General features: G+C 40.4%; 1 non-coding gene across 1 annotated transcript; it reads right to left on the bottom strand.

Moving 5' to 3' along the window:
- Window positions 1–13,767: 13,767 nt before the first annotated feature.
- On the bottom strand, window positions 13,768–13,839 carry trnag-ucc (transfer RNA glycine (anticodon UCC)). Its single transcript has one exon. It is a non-coding gene; the product is annotated as a tRNA-Gly (tRNA).
- Window positions 13,840–14,087: the final 248 nt, after the last annotated feature.

The following is a 14,087-nucleotide window of genomic DNA, read 5'->3' on the forward strand; positions in this document are numbered from 1 at the left end:
GTTTTTTTGTAGGATACTGCATGGCAGCCTGTACCTTCATGCTGCACCACAGGATGAACTTGTCCCTGTCCTACCACCTGACTAAGCTGTGTCACCATCTCTCTGGCAAACTCACTTAGCTAGGTTTACGGTCAGACACACCTCAGCCAAGCGGCGGAACAGAGCAATGGTGCGCTGGATTTGGTCATCCCACATGTCATTGAACACAAAAACACTGTCAAAGTAAAGAGCACAAACATCAAGACCTGCTACCAACATGTTCATGATGTGCTGAAATGTCGCAGGTGCGTTACACAAGACCAAAACTCATAACTGTATATTCGTACAGACAAAAAGGTGTCATGGATGCAGAAATCTGCCTTGCATGCGCTGTCACTACCCCTTTTAACCTGCCAGTACCCCTTCAATAAGTCCAATTGACTAGTCAAATTTAGCAGTACCCACAAAATTACTGCAACCCTCCATTCGAGGTAATGGCTAGAACTCAACCTAGGTGACCTTGTTAACCTTACTTTAGTACACAGCTGTTGAGAACCATCTGATCAATCACTGAGCAACCTAGATAACGCTGAACTGGAGGGTGACAGAACCGCAATTTGATTGTTAAACATGCACTTCTCCATTTAAGCACTGGTTTTATTGTCCGGCAGATAAGCGCTGAGGTGGAGTGTCTCTCACATCAATATCATGCTCGATGAGATTTGCGCGTGATGGCATTGTCAAGCACTTCTGGAAATTTCCTGATCAGCCCCACTAGCTCAGCTCTCTATAATTCAGAAAGGTGGGTGAATGCTTAAATGTTGACCGTAACAGTGGACACCGACCCTTCTAATGACTCTCCCTGCTACAGTAATGACACACCCTGGCCCCCTCAGGTTGCTGTGTAAATGCAGGCTTACATGAGGCACCAGGCTTTAAACTTTGCACCACGGCAGGAGTCCTCTTCACAAACAGCTAAGTGTGCCTCCTGGGCTGCCCCGGTGAGGACGCACTGAAGCGTAAGTACTCTATCTAAATCTGCCTTGTTTTATTTATTTATTTATTTATTTGTATCAACAACACGCTCGAAAAGACTGAAAAAGGTATCAGGGTCACGTCCATTAAAGTTTGGCACCAAACAGGTATTTGCCAACTCATGCCTCTCCTCCCCGTCTGCGTCTCCGCAACTTCTGCTGCTCAGACTGCAAGGCTAACAGCTCCTTCTGCTGATCAAAAGACAAGCCAGTTAAATGCCCAACTGCTGGCTCAGACACCGTGACTTCAAACAAAGACAACAAAACCTCTTTTCTAATCTCTTTACATTTCTCCTCTGCAATCACAGTGCCATAATGGTCAGCTATCTGCACTAACTGATCTTTTCACAAATGCCATCATGGGCATCTCAAAAAACTCTGAAAAGGAAGCTGTTACTACAAAATCCTGCTACAGAAAACAATGTGCTTACTGTCAGATACACTTAGGCCAGTTGACACCCTCCCGCCACCCCCTCATTAAATGGCAACTCACCTACAGCTGTAGATGTGCTCGCAAGGCCACGGACACTTTTCCATCACACTACAAGAAACAACTAATGGACACAATCCTTAGAGGTGCTCTACCATCAGTTGGAAAAACCTGTCCATTAGTGCATCAACACAGTAACACCCCTTACATGGCACAAGTCCCGGGCCAGAGTGAAATGCTTCCTGCAGAAAGAGTCCAAAGCAGCACGAAGCGTGTAACCAGACCAGCACACGCCTGGACTGACTCAAATAATCAGCACGTGCCAATACAAAATTTACTTGCTACTAATGGCAGCCCCAAAAAACAAATCAATTAGATGAGCCCCCATTTTGTCATGACCTGCCTCACAAAGTCATATCAAAAGAAAGACCACACCATGGCAGACAGCTGAACAAAAGTCAGCTTTATTGTAAAACCCCAAATTAAGCTAAATTAAATCAGGACAAGATTCCAATTAAACCAAGCCAAAGGATGTAGTAACTAATTAAAGAATGAGTTGTGGATGTCGGCGGAGTTGGTAGAGAGTCTGAGGCTTAAGGGGTGGATGTGTGTGGGTGTTAGAAGGTACACAAAAAAAAGTAAACAACTGAGGCAACATAACAAAGCCAAACCAGACCGGGCGCCTGAAGGGAGAAGCACAGAGGCAGAGAGAGGGTGAATGACTGCAGTCTTGCTTAAGTAACTTCGGCGCACTGGTTCCCAGGTGCACTGGAGTTACTGCAATCAATCACATGGAGGGCGGGGAAAAACACAGGTTAGTAAGACACAAAACTCCCCAATAGACCACAGGGGCCATCGCAGTTTATATACATGTGTGTATTGATTCATGGAACGTCTGATATACTAGGCAACATATAAACTGCTTTTCTTTGAATGTCAGTATCTGGCAAATATGTGTGGAAAAAAAAAGTTGGAGTGTCTGCTCATTGTCAGTAACAACTGTGCGTGGTAAAAGGAGACAGAGGCTTGACATTTTCCCACATCTTTTGACACCCTGTCAAGCTGACACAGTACCTGCAGTTACCACAATGCAAGGGTGCAGGTTACCTCATATAACACAGGAGGGGTGTTGGCTATGTTATACAGCCTTGTAAATCATTGTTCAAAAGGTATCACAGCCCAATGATTGAGACCTTATCCATTTAAATAATTTCTTGGCACCCTCCGTGTGCCCCCGGTCAGTCAGCAAAGCAGCTGCATTAAACGATCTATTTATATAATCATATAAAATATAACTCCCCAAAAAGAAATTAATGAATTCTTAAATTTGTCACATTTTAAGATCGAGTTGTGTGCAGGTTTTGAATGCTAATATAAGCCATTTGGTAGATTGTTTTTTTTCCAGAATACTTCACAGTATCATGAGTGCATAGATTTTGAGCATGGGTGGCTCCACTGCAAATTGAATCTCTAACCCAGGCAGAGCCAATGCCATACTCCACGTACTACGGTGACCTGCTGTAGTTTTTTCTAACAATTTCATTCCAGTTGGTTCATTTCCCACTGTTCTTATTCTTTGTAATAATTTAAAATCTCAATTCCTCTCCCCCCGCCTAAGTTTCGCATAAGAGTGCAGCATGGTGCTTTCACATTTAATTTACACAAACAGCAAATCGCCATACATTATGCAGTGAGGCAAGTGTGGAAACAAGCTCACAGGCTTCGGGTAATGCTAATTGAATTTGAAGATGAAGTATCTTGTAGACAAATTGTTTGTGACTTCATCCTGTGCTATAATTACTCATGTTAAATGAGGGTGAAAAAATGGGACAATGTTAAAATTACATTCCTCATGCAAACAAATATGGTGCCTGCATGTTAAACTAACTCCCGCACTAACTACATCATGGAAAATTTAGGCCTCGGTGTCCAGTATGCCTCTGTGCAAGCAGTTGAATTCGGAATAAATGCACAACACAGAAAAAACACAATTCATTTTTATCTTCAACTTTGTGACCCTTTAATATGTCCTGGGATTGTTTGCAAATGACTTCGGATCATGCAGTGGTTGTGAGTCTGAGCAGATAGGCACAGATAACTTTGTCAACATCCTCAATGTTGACAAAGTGATTTTATATTCTTTCCATATACTTTCTTCTACCTCTCTGCGACTCAGTTCACTGTCTCCTTTGTTTACCTGCCACCTTCGAAAAGCTGCCCCAACAACAAAAAGATCATCTGCTTGATCCCAACACCAGCTTTTATATGAATTCCCCCCTACTCCATTGTAAGTCAGGTAAGTGCATCAGCTCAAATGACTCGCTAAGTAAACATAAACAGATAGATAGAGTAGATAAATAGATATGCACACAGTAATTCTTACTTAACAGCGTGCTTTATTTTTTGTTCTGTTATTGCTTCCTTGTTGGTTTACACAGGAGTGTGTGCATTTTGGAATTGATTTCTTAATGCAAGCATTCCATTAGATCTAAAGTCTATCCCTATCTCTATATCTCTATATCCATCTATCTATCAGTGTGTGTGTGTGTGTGAGTGTATTTAAATTATATCCGCATGGACCCAGGCACACATCCAGGACCACATGCTCCTCAAGCTGTCAAGCAGTGATGTTAACACTGCCAGCAGTGATATCTTTATTGGTTTTGTGTACAGTGTATTGACAGTCAGGAGTGAAGTGATTTTCTACAGTCACTGCTGTGTGCCACACTCAGCTTCGGCATCATTAAACCCAGATCTCCTTCCCTGATATGCCTCCTCAATGGCCTTCACTGCCAGTTTTGTGCAAGTTACTAGTTGAAACGTCACTTGTCAAAAGTAATTCAAAGACTTCAGCAATTACTCCATATGAAATAATTAGTGACTGGGGAAAGTAACATTTGAGGTACTTTATGTGTCTGCTTTAATTCTCCTGTCAATGCACTCATAGGCTGGTATTTTGCTAATTAGTTGTCTAAAGGCAACAGACTCAGCTGTATGGGTTTAAATTTTAATTCTTGGGTTTAAAAATCAACCCTTGACCTGCTGGATGGAGTGGCTGCTCCTTGGACAGCAGAGCCAGCACGGGGGTCTTTTGCAAATGATTTTGTAGAAGCGTGTTGTTTTGCTGGGTGCTTCAGAGGATTAAAATTACAGTACTATTCTCTGATGTGGATAAAGTCACCATTATATTTTTGTCCTTGATCTTGAGAAAGGAAAAACAATATTCATATTTCCAGGACAGAAAGCTTTCATTGCCTGAACTATCAGCCATTGTGTGCAGTTTCATGTTGATTGATTGATTCACTCATTCATTGCGCCGCTGTGAGGTCAAGTGATGTTAGATCATGAACCAGAAAATCCAGGAATAGGCTGTGTTTATGTGCCATAAGTTTAATTTGAAAAAGTGATTGGTTACATAGTTACCGCCAAAGTAGTGATATGTTACTTTGTTACTTGCTGCTTCTAACAGTTCACTATAACATGCCACATTTTGCACCAGTGCAGTGACTGTCCAGCCATTTTCCTTGTTGGTCAGCACTTCCTCAACATAGATCAGCTCAACTCGAAAAGTTCTTTAAAATCTTCTTAATGATGTTTACATGCCACCAAATACAACATTTCTCCTTCATCTGTGCAATTATTATCTGAGCTTAGTTCACTTCAGTTGGATTTGCTGACTAGATGAGCAAACCATCACTACAAACAGTCTTGTGGTGCACTGTGGTACTGTGTACAGTTTTGTATTTGTGCAAAAATGGGCTAAATTTGGATAGAGGGCCTTGGCGTGTGAGAGCATGCCCAACACAGTCAAAGTAAAATCTGATTGTCCATGATGCATTATCCAAAGTAACACCCCTATTTGGTTAAACAGAAAGGGGATTCCGCAAACTTTGGGGGTTAAGCCGATTTCTTTTTCTTTTTTTCCTTCTTCTTATTTAATAATACTCTCTCTCTCTCCTGCACACACACACACACACACACACACACCAAAAAACAAAAGAAAATGAATGCCAAAACATAAGCTCTACACTGGGTGACCGAGTTTTCCCAGGAGTGAGAGAGAGAGAGAGAGAGAGAGAGAGAGAGAGAGAGAGAGAGAGAGAGAATGATAATTTACTGATGAGAATCGTGCAAAATATGAAAATATGTAATTTCCCCAAATCTATGGATTGTTTGTCCAGTAGATTGACCCTAACACTTTGCTGTTAATTTATTTTTCATTATGATCGGATGAATACTCCTGATATATGCATTTTTTTTTTTTTTTTTTTTTTTTTTTTTAATTCAGCTTGGGGTTTACATACCATTAAGCTTTTATGCTCATACGGTGTGTTTTCCTCTTTGTGCTTGACATTTTTCGGCCTGAAGTGCTCCATTAATTGTTCCTATAAAAAGCAGGATTTAATTAAAGCGAAATTCTAGTACAAACCGTGATTTGGAATTGGGGTCTTGTTTAGCTCTCGGCTATTTGCTTGCATCAGTTTAAACTTGTGTCTTCCATTAATTGGTTCTTGAAATGCATTAATCCCTTAGAGATAGCCGTATAGTGCTCTATATTCAATGGTGGGTATTAGAGAGCCAGCAGCACCTTGCCTCCTCTGAGATGGAGAAACAGTGGGTGCTTTCTCCAGAGAAACAGACAGCAGTATTCATTAGGATATTCATTGGTGCAGAGGGACCGCTGAGAGCAGCTCAGCAGCATACAGTATGCAAAGCAACAGTTTAACCAAGATGGTTAGTGCTGACTGATGTGCGTTTGAACCAGTATTCAGACACTGCAAATTGCATAAACACGGACACATTTGTGCTAAACATAGACGTATGGACATGTACATTGCATTTGCGTCTCTCTTTCATACACTGTCTATATATCTGTCTATCTATCTATCTATCTATCTATTTATCCAAATTATGAGTTTTTCTTCAAACACACCCCCAACCTAGGCCATTAGCCAGCTCCTTGCGACATTTTCCCAAAATTTCTCCTTGATCTCCACACTACTCCACAAACTGAGAGCAGCACAGTTCATTATTTCATTTCAACCAAACACTCTCAACTAAATAGAGAAATCGACTCGTCTTGCTATCTGTGAGATTTCACGAATTGATAATGAGCTAAATGCCTTCTTACATGACGTGATGAGTGTCAGAGATAAATAATACCCTGAAAAAAATAAATCTACATGTCGAAATGACTGTCTTGATCTAAATACATTTGTTCTTGATTTGTATGATAATGCAAGATGTCACTAAAAGGGGTTTGTAAATAACATGCAGTGACCTACTAGAGTTAATTAGATGTTGTAGTTTACAGGTATGGCTAATAATTTATGACTGTGATCCTCTTACAGCTATTTGAAGAATTGATTGATGAAAAGAGACAGAATTCCACACTGCAGTCTATTTATCTTGGTAATTGGACTCTATTGTGATCCTGCACCCGATACAGAGTCATAAAGAGGAGAAAGCATTATTGAATGGCGGGCTCTGTGAACTGTCCAGAAATTGTTTTCACCCCATATGCTCTTTTAGCTGTCACAGAGAAAATATGGTTTTGACGGAGTTTCCATGGATGCATTCTGCAGCTTTTGGCTGGTGCACAGCGGCAGCCCAAAATACAGCTGAGGCAGAGCAAAAGATGTGGCACCAACACAACGCCTGTCAGTGGCTTTCACCAGCCCAGCCTCTGTGTGCATTTTTTTTTTTTTTTTCTGGATGTATTCAGAATCAAGGAGATGTCCTCAATCTTCACAAATGTAGCCTCGTTAATGCACGGACATGCACACACACTCACGTGCATATGCATATTTGCAGACACACACACACACACACACACACACACACACACAGAAACGGAGGCAAGAATGTATAGCCACACGTCATTCCTCCTACATGCCCTCCCCCATGCAAAGAGCCATTGTGGGGTTTGTGCTGCAGTGAGAATTAAAGCGATGTGGTGGATATGGTACACTGTTCACTAACAATCATCGGCTGCCTGCTGAGGGGAGAGGCAGTGATGACAGCGATGACAATGTGTGTGTGTGTGTTGTGTGTGTGTGTGTGTGTGTGAGGAGAGAAGGAGAAGGAGAAGGGGGAGGTTGCCTTCAGTCACTGTGTCTGTGTGTGAGAATAAGAGCGAGAAAAAGAGAGCCAGAAAGTGAACAAAAGAGACGGAGACAGAACGGGGTGAGGATGCCCCCAGTTTGAAACAGAAAGCGTTATGTGGGTTTTCATTTTTTATTGCAGAGTCGGAAATCGCTTTACTTTAAAAATAAATAAATAAAAAAAGAATTGTAAATGTTCATTTTATCACATCTCGGCATAACATTAAGCCAAAGTATAAAGTCTCCAGTGACTTTAGGGTTAAAGTGGATAGATTAGATTTATACATGAAGGTTTATAAACCAAGTTCGAGAACAAAGAGCGCGCCTCGAATGCGTCCCATTTCCACATGAAAAATAGTTCGGCACACCTTAATCCGTTCTTCTTCCCTGTGTCTCAGTTTTCTCGTACCCCACCCCACAGCCCCAAAACCTCCCTATTTTCTCATCTCTCCATTGTTAAATGCAGGAACCACTGGAGGCTCAATCTAATGAGATTGCCCAAAGAGACGGCTCCCCCACTCAGACTCACTTCTCCCCAATTCCTCTTCTCCATCCCCCCTTCTATATCAGCCAATCATTGCACTCTTCCACCCCTCCGCTCTCGACCCTTTTCCTTCCTTCATCCCTTTAACTTTCCCCATTCTTTCATTCCCTAACCCTTGACCCTGCATCCCTCAACCGCTCGACCTTCATCCTTTCATCCCACAAACATTACCCCCATCCCTCCATCCCTTCATCCCTCATCCTTCCCTCCGGACCCTCAATTCATCACACCTACATTCTGATGAAAAAAAAAACGTGAGAGACAACCTCAGCCTTCAACAGAAGTGCTTCAGTGCTTCAATTTAATGCATCTGCTGATTAAACAGTTCATTTTCAATGTAAATATTGTGATAAATATCTAAACATCAGATTTTCTGGAAGATGTCGAGGTACAAGTTGCCAAAAAAAAAAAAAAAAAACATAAAAAAAAGTTTGTCTTGGTGCTTGCTCCTTGCATGTCAACATGTGGAAGTTTGAGGTGCGTGTGTGTGGAAGTGTGTCAGAGTGTGCCGGTGGTACACTGACGATGATTGGTTCCCCATCTCATTAGGTGGGATGAGAACAGCTCACTATCAGAGAAACATCTCTATGATTCTTGTCGACATGCTTTCTCTCTCCCTGACGGCACATGCTATTATTAGAAACAAGATGAAAGGTTGCACACCACTGACACATCATTATCACACATTAATGAGTTCAAACACCTGAACTTATCACAGTGACATGATTCCTGTGATGTGAGGGGGAGGGAGAAAAAAAAAAGGATTTGACTATAATCGATTTGGCATTTATAGCCATTAAAAACTGTTAGGATCATCCTTCCATTTTAATTACGCAAATGAACCCTAGGTCTGCTTGGATTTCCAAAAGAAATTTCACATTGATTCTTATTTAATAAAACCACAGAGAATAGTGAATAACTGTCTTACTCTGTGGAAGTTTGTGGCAACTGGGAGTACAGAATGGCAGCAGAGAACAAAAGATTGAACACTGCGGCCTACAGACTGTGCTGAATGCAAGCATACATCTTTAATTTTAATTAAGTCCAAGGCTGAGAGACCAAGATTTTGGGAGGAAAAAAAAAAAACAGTAGAATTTTTGGACCAATTTCTACTCCATTTAGAGTGTGAGGTAGAAGAAAGAGCAGAAGATAAAGAAAGCTATGAAATTCTTTTTGTGCTGCAAATGTGGAAAAAAATACATCAGAGAATCTGCCGAGGTAGGCATGTTCTGGCGTCATGGCGTATATTTGCAAGTTCTCCAATATTTCAATAAAATGTTAGACAGTAGGCCATTAGTCACTGTAATTTAAAGCTTTTTGGATTTGCACAAAGGAAGAACATACTGTCAGGTACCAGAAATAGAAATAAACAGGAAAGAGTCTGATGTACAGCCTTGGAAAAAAAAAAAATAAATGCCACAGGAAACAAACTAAAACATGGGATCTTTATGTTTTATGCTTTTATTTTGATTTTCTTTTTAATGTCTTTTGTCATTTCATTTTTTTTTTACTTGAGGACTCTTAAGCCTCCAAGGCTTCCTTCCTCTCCTGCACTGTAATTACTCTTTTTTTTTCTGTTGAATGAACATGTGTCCTTATTCTTGTGCAAATAAACTAAACTAAACTACCTGATTACTCCCATAAGATAGGTTAGTCTCATTCTTAGCAGATCTGGAAAAGGATGTAAAGTGTAGAAAAAGTCACTCCTCACTGTCACATCCGCTAATTGGTGGCATGTGGCCTGTCTACTGACATTAACTCCCCTCTGAAAAGAGAAAAATGACACATTCACTCTAATCATTTTGACAAAAATGTCAAATGACAACATCATTAAAGTGACACACATGTTCCACAGACTAGACAAACAAAGCCTGTGCTTTTGAGCTGACATGCTCTCCTGCTGGGTTCACATGAAGAAAGCTGTCTTGGACCAATATGCTGATTATCTGGAAAATGCAACAATGCCTCAAAAGCCATTCTACAGTAAACATCCTTGTTACCTTATGCACAGTGGTTTCACACAACAAAAGATAGGAAAATATGAACGCTTTATCCAGTTTTCACTTTCACCAAATGACAATTGCAATCAACACATGTACAGTACCATTCACACCTTGTACACAGTCTAAAACTGAGTGCAATGATTGTGTGTGCCATACTTGTTGCTGTGAGTGTCCTTTATTGCAGCCTAATACTAGCTCTCCAGGTTAATGCTAGCTTCTCCTCAGTGTCATGTCATGTCATGTTAGTGAGTAATTTAAGGGCCTTCAGGTTTGATTTATTTTTGAGGACTAACAGCCAGGAATCAGATTTACTTTATTGACCGGTTTTGCTTGCTTGCCACAGAGCAGGCCCCAGCAAAAGGTCAGCCACAGAGCGGTGCCTCTAAAGCTGGCAGGGATTCATCGTCTTGCTCTGTAACACTTCAACGGGCCAAAAGCTTGCCCACCTGAAGGCCTGAACCCAGGTCATCGGGTTAAAAAGGTCTGGTTGCAGTTGAATAAAAAAAGGTGATTATTAAAAAAAAAAAAAAAAAAAAAAAAAAGCAGTGGCTATTCATCCGATATACTGGATACTAGGATTGGCATGATGTGAATCATTCATAGGTAAATTGGTTGGTAATTCAGAAACCTGATTTACTTTCATTTTGATTTGAGGTTTTTGCGTTTTGTTTTGTTTTGTTTTGTTTTGTTTTGTTTTGTTTTGTTTTGTTTTGCTTTGTTTTGTTTTGTTTTGTTTTGTTTTGTTTTGTTTTGTTTTGTTTTCCTGGCCACAGATATTTGATTGCTTGCATACTACTAAAGCAAATCATAAAAACACACTGCGATGTAAAAAAAAAAAAAACACACACACACACACACACACACACACACACACACACCCCTGGTGCTGTCATGCATGGCAAGTTTGAGGCAAGAGCTCATTTTCACATGCAAATGAGTTTTGTGGTGAACTTCTGGTGGTATCCTGGCAAACGGCTGTGGAGAGCTTGTGATAAACTGGAGACATTTCTTAAACCTGTCAACAGGCTATAACAGAATTACACTGTTTACCTTTTGCAGAAAATTAATTTTTGAAGAAGAGCAATTCACAGAGTTTCACTGAAGAAGTTACATGGTTTTTAAAGTTCATAGAGATCCTCAGTAATATGATGCTAATAAAAAAAGAAAGACAAAAATTATACCGTTCAGCCTGAAAATGACCTTGTTGTTTGTGCATTAAGCACAAACAACAATTAGATATCATTCAAAGGCAATTTATTTTTGATCAAATATGCTTATTTTTTTCCCATTAAAATGGAAATAAATCCTTTTACTATCATCAAATCAATAAATAACTAAAAACATCCTCATCATAAAATGAGAAATTTAGTGAATCAGAATATAGATCTGCATTATATAATCTCCCTCTTCTGTAGGGAAGTCAGTAGATATGTGACTTATGCTCCAGGCAAAACTGACACACTGCTTGGCATTCTTAGCCTACAAAAAGGAGGCAAAAAGACTCTAAAGTAAAAATAGCATAGGATACTTTTGTCCAAACACTTACTAGGTTGAATTCTTGATTCTAATTGGTCAATTAAAGCAGTCAGTCATCAAGGCCGGTGTCAAGCTGCAACCTCATCACCTTTGTCGCAAATGAACGCATTTCATCTAATAAAGCCTCGCTGCTGTGTGGGTTGTAGACTTGCCACATAATAAAGTCAGAGGTCAGGTCTGTATCTGACTGAGGACATTACGACCATTAACCTCTACTAACTATATTATCACTGGACTCAGAGCATGCGGACAGAAATAAGTGCTGCAGGACACTCTCTGCCTGTCCTAGCTAGCTCCGTGCCGTAACTATGATTAAGGCACAGAGCTAGCTACCCAATTACTCCTCGAGGATCAATAAAGTATTTCTGAATCTGATTCTGAACCTTGAGACACAAAGAGGATGGCACCACGCACCCTCATTTTTTTTTTTTTTTTTTTTTTTTAAACATTTGTAATTTCTTTCCTTTCACTACCGGTGCTTGCAGCTCTATAAGCCATGCCATCAGTGGGATAATCCACTCTGAGGAGGTCTTCTATTGGAAAATAATGATGACTGTGTCTGTCATTATTTTTCAATAGAAGACTGCTTAGCCATGGATTATCCCTGACTTAACATACATCCTGGCTGTATTGATGCATTTTATACTTCAAATTCATAACAATTTAATGTGAAAATAAATGCATGAATTTATCCACAAAAATATCGTTTCAAAGCAAATCACAGTCGGTGTTGGGGAAGCTACTTTGAAATTGTTTCTTAACAAGCTATAAGCCGCTCTTGACTTAAAGGGGCTAAGCTACCCTTTGGAAAAAGTCGCTAGTTACACTGCAGGCCACTTGGAAAATGTAGTTAGCTGCACTGAAGCTGCTTCTCAGTTGTGGCCAAAGACAGCTGCAATAATGATTATTAAAATAAAGTAAGAGCCTTTATTTATTTATTTTTTTTTTATATATATATTTTTATTTTCTTAGCCAACCTTAAATTAATCAGAGTGTCATGGTGATGAATGGGGTCGGTTGCAGTAAAATGCTCCCTGGCAAATTGTTTTATGAAAACAAACGTTTAATTTGTAATATTGCAGGTTTGCATAAACTTAATATGTTTGAGTTCTGATGCAAAGGGGAGCAGTGTATCTTGTCACAAGGCTTATGTTTTAACTTTAATGAATTCTAGTTCCATCAAATGGATATTTAAGTACACTAGTATGACACAAATAAGACTATCTGATGGTGTGATTTTTTTTTCCTTGGAGGGAAGTTGGTTGGGTTTGTTAAATGTCACCTTTTATCAAATTAATGGTTTGAAACAAGCAGTCAAGTCATCAGCAGATGTTACAATCATGCAGGGCAGCGGCGCAGCTGGTCTGAAAACCGGAATAAGGTATTACTTTAAGAGCAGTGCAGTGAGGATAACTATGGGCGCAATCTTGAGAGGTGTGTGTGTAACTGTGGCAGATGAGGTGTGTGTCCGTGGCAGAGTGAGTGGTGTAAAAGCAGAGCACTTAATGGGTACCAGCAATATGTGTAAAAGTGTGTTTGTTCACTGCAATAAACAGAGCAGCCATAAAGAAGTTCTCTCTAGTGGCGCTTATACATGAAGAAAATCGCAACTTTGTGTATGACTCCCCGGGGTTATCGTAACCATGGCTGGAAAGCTCTGACCAGACCGTCTGCTGGAAGAAACAAAGCGCTGCCTTCAGACAAATTTCGGTGCAAAAAGTACCATGAGCTGGAGAGCTGCACCAGAGTTGTCATACTCCATCGTCCTGAGGCTCTCACACCTGGAGCACTTGGTCGCCACAGAGAAAATGACATTGTTTTAAAAGCGGTGAAGCTACCATCCGGCTACTGAAAATTGTAGCCAAGCCAGTAACATCCCTCCTCACCAACACCGCCCACAATGGCCTCTTTCCTGCAGTTTGGCTGAAAAGGGCCAGGGCCAGCTACACGTGATTGTAGCACAATGTTGATAGTGCACGTTTTTTCATATGACATAATATTCCTATGGAAGCAACAAGGTTTTGGTCCTGATGGACTGCAGCCTCCTGCCAGAGGGGAGGGACACAAACAGTTTGTGGCTGGGCTGGGCGGGACCGGCCACAACCTTGTCTGCACGTTTCAAAGGCAGAGTTGTAAGTGCATTGGCCGGGAATCGAACCCGGGTCAACTGCTTGGAAGGCAGCTATGCTCACCACTATACCACCAATGCTGGTGAGATGAGAAATAAGTGGAGTTATTTTTCCTCTGGGCAAAATGAAGTGATTTGAACACTTTATTTATTTATTTGTTTATTCATTTATTTATTTATTTTATACACATTTATACATCAAAGCGCACCTTAGTATAATTTTTTACAGGAGACGTGGCCTACATATCTAATCACTTCTCAGGCTTATGTCACTTCATATATATAATCCATCAAATATATATATATATATATATATATATATATATGAA

This window comes from Myripristis murdjan, chromosome 12 (genome assembly GCF_902150065.1).
Source record: "Myripristis murdjan chromosome 12, fMyrMur1.1, whole genome shotgun sequence".
Classification (NCBI taxonomy): Eukaryota; Metazoa; Chordata; class Actinopteri; order Holocentriformes; family Holocentridae; genus Myripristis; species Myripristis murdjan.